Below are 3,710 nucleotides of genomic sequence, written 5' to 3'. Positions count from 1 at the left end.
TCTCCCCAGGACTCCAAAACCCCCCCTGGGACGCCCAAAATTCCCTTCAGGACCCCCAAAACCCCACTGGGGTTAGGGGTTAGGGTTAGGGGTTAGGGGTTAGGGGTTAGGGTTAGGGTGTGACTTAAAATGACATTTATCACACTACTTAGAAAAATTGACAGCATGGCTTTCTAACATTACACATACAATATTTATTATAACATTTGCAAAAAACCAATCACAGAATAAGCATTTTTCACAGTGGGGAAAATGGGAAAAATACGGGGGAAAGGGGAAGAAAAAGTGGGAAAAAAGCGAGGGAAAATGTATGAAAAAGAGAGGAAAAATATGGGGGGGGAAATGAGGAAAAATGTGGGAAAAGGGAAAAACGTGGGGGGAAAAGCGGTGAAAAGTGGGAAAAAACCCAAGGAAACATCTTTTCCTCCTCCGAGTAATTTCTTCCCCATTATGGAGCTTTTTTCCTATTTTCCCCCCGTTTTTCCTCTTTTCCGGCTCTTATTCCCCTTTTTTCCCTCCTTTTCCCCACTCTAAATCCTATTTCCCCCTCCACCTTTTCCACATCCCCCTTTCCCTCCCCAAATCCCAGCAGCCGCACCCCAGACCTTTAATTTAAAATTAAACTTTATAAATCCGTGATCGCCCCCCCCTCCCCGCGCTCCCAGCCCCACTTCCCCCCTTTCCCGGCCTTCACCGCCCAAATTCCCACCCCGCTGCCTTCCCCATCCCCATTCCCCCTCCCAAACCCCATTTCTCCCCTCACAATGCTCGTTTTTCCCAGGAAATTCCCTCTTTTCTCTGGAAATTCCCGCTTTTCCCGCGCCCCCCCCCCCATCGCCTCACATGGCGGCCGCTTCTCCTCCGACCCAGCAAAAGAGCGCTACGGGGCTTCCCGGCCGCTTATATACCGGGACGCCTCCGTTTACGTAACGCATGCGCAGTTTCACTGTACGGCACCGAACACGCTTCCACCCTCGGTGCGTGTGTGGCGCATGCGCCGTGGCGATGTTACGGCGCAGCCGCCATGTTCGTTACGGGAATCCGCCTCAAAGGCCGCCGGGGTTGGTTTTAAGGGGCTAAAAATGCGCGCGGAGGTGACAAAGAGGGGACAAAAAGGGGGAAATGAGGGGACAAAAAGAGACACGCAGGCCTGGAGGGACACGCGGAGGGGAAATGGCCACTTACGCGTGGACGAAGAAGGGGAGAGCACTCATTGGACGAGGGCGAGGCACACTGACAAATCACAGCTCGCAGTGCGCGTGACGTCAGGGGTTTCTAGGCAGATTTACGGGGGACCACCTTTTCGGCTATTTAGGGGACCCCAAAAGTCCCAAGTCCCCCCAAGTCCCCTCCGCACCCCAAATCCCCCAAAATTCGTCCCAAAAATCCCACTAAAAAAAAATCCTCCCAAAAATCCACCCCAAAGTCCCTAAAAAATGCCCTAAAAATCAACCAAAAATCGCCCCAAACCTCCCCAAATCCCATAAAAATAAAATTACTTCCCAAGAATTTTCCGAATCTCCCAAAGAATCCATCCCAAATTCCTGAAATCTCAATTAAAAATCCCCCAAAATTAAAAAAATTTCTCAGGACAGACTAAAAACACCCCCAAAATCCCAAATAATCCCTAAAATCCCCTAAACCTGCCCGAATGTTAAAAAAAAAAAATCTGAAAAATCCCCTCCCCAGAAATCCCCAAATTTTCCCAAAAATTCGCAAAAAAACCCCAAACAAACAAAAAAACAAAATTACCAAAGAACCCACAATATTATTTATATAGTTTATAGAAACGGCTTTTTTATTGTTTTTATTTGGTTAGACGGAGGACTTTAGTGGAAAAAGTATGAATATACATTTTATTTTGATATCATTCTAAATACGGAAATATAAATTCAGTGTATACATATATATATAAAAATATAAAATAGAAATAAAAATAGTATTAGGCAGAGATAGACTATGAATAACACCATACATCAATCTACATTTAAAATGTAAATTTGACTATAAATGCGAAAAATAGAAATAAATTTAAACGGAGTTTAAATAAAGATTTTGTTTTAAGATTTTTACTTGGATAGAGGCAGGGTTTTATTTTAAGCAATATAAACCTTTTAGAACTCTAAATCTAACTATAGAAATAAGTAAGCAATCTATTAAGATATGTATAAAAATATAAAATATAATAAAATATAATAAATGGAATAAATGTAAGGAATTATGAAAATACAATTATATATCAATATACATTATAAATCCGAATGTGAATATAAATGTGAAAAATGTAAAAATAAACTCTATTGAAATGCAGAAATTCCCTTTGGGACCCCAAAACCCCCCCTGGGACCCCCAAATTTCCCTTCAGGACCCCAAAATTCCTACTGGAACCCCCCCAAAACTCCCAGAAACCCCCAAAATTCCCTTCAGAACCCCAAACCCTCCCCAGGACCCACAAAATTCCACTCGGGACCCACAAAATTCCACCCAAAAACCCCCTGAGATACCCAAAATTCTCCCCAGGACTCCAAAACCCCCCCTGGGACGCCCAAAATTCCCTTCAGGACCCCCAAAACCCCACTGGGGTTAGGGGTTAGGGTTAGGGGTTAGGGTTAGGGGTTAGGGTGTGACTTAAAATGACATTTATCACACTACTTAGAAAAATTGACAGCATGGCTTTCTAACATTACACATACAATATTTATTATAACATTTGCAAAAAACCAATCACAGAATAAGCATTTTTCACAGTGGGGAAAATGGGAAAAATACGGGGGAAAGGGGAAGAAAAAGTGGGAAAAAAGCGAGGGAAAATGTATGAAAAAGAGAGGAAAAATATGGGGGGGGAAATGAGGAAAAATGTGGGAAAAGGGAAAAACGTGGGGGGAAAAGCGGTGAAAAGTGGGAAAAAACCCAAGGAAACATCTTTTCCTCCTCCGAGTAATTTGTTCCCCATTATGGAGCTTTTTTCCTATTTTCCCCCCGTTTTTCCTCTTTTCCGGCTCTTATTCCCCTTTTTTCCCTCCTTTTCCCCACTCTAAATCCTATTTCCCCCTCCACCTTTTCCACATCCCCCTTTCCCTCCCCAAATCCCAGCAGCCGCACCCCAGACCTTTAATTTAAAATTAAACTTTATAAATCCGTGATCGCCCCCCCCTCCCCGCGCTCCCAGCCCCACTTCCCCCCTTTCCCGGCCTTCACCGCCCAAATTCCCACCCCGCTGCCTTCCCCATCCCCATTCCCCCTCCCAAACCCCATTTCTCCCCTCACAATGCTCGTTTTTCCCAGGAAATTCCCTCTTTTCTCTGGAAATTCCCGCTTTTCCCGCGCCCCCCCCCCCCCATCGCCTCACATGGCGGCCGCTTCTCCTCCGACCCAGCAAAAGAGCGCTACGGGGCTTCCCGGCCGCTTATATACCGGGACGCCTCCGTTTACGTAACGCATGCGCAGTTTCACTGTACGGCACCGAACACGCTTCCACCCTCGGTGCGTGTGTGGCGCATGCGCCGTGGCGATGTTACGGCGCAGCCGCCATGTTGGTTACGGGAATCCGCCTCAAAGGCCGCCGGGGTTGGTTTTAAGGGGCTAAAAATGCGCGCGGAGGTGACAAAGAGGGGACAAAAAGGGGGAAATGAGGGGACAAAAAGAGACACGCAGGCCTGGAGGGACACGCGGAGGGGAAATGGCCACTTACGCGTGGACGAAGAAGGGGA

The sequence above is a fragment of the Lonchura striata genome, chromosome 4A (genome assembly GCF_050655825.1).
Source record: "Lonchura striata isolate lonStrDom1 chromosome 4A, ASM5065582v1, whole genome shotgun sequence".
Taxonomy (NCBI): domain Eukaryota; kingdom Metazoa; phylum Chordata; class Aves; order Passeriformes; family Estrildidae; genus Lonchura; species Lonchura striata.
The sequence above is the reverse complement of the archived record's forward strand: the minus strand, read 5'-3'. Positions refer to the sequence as shown.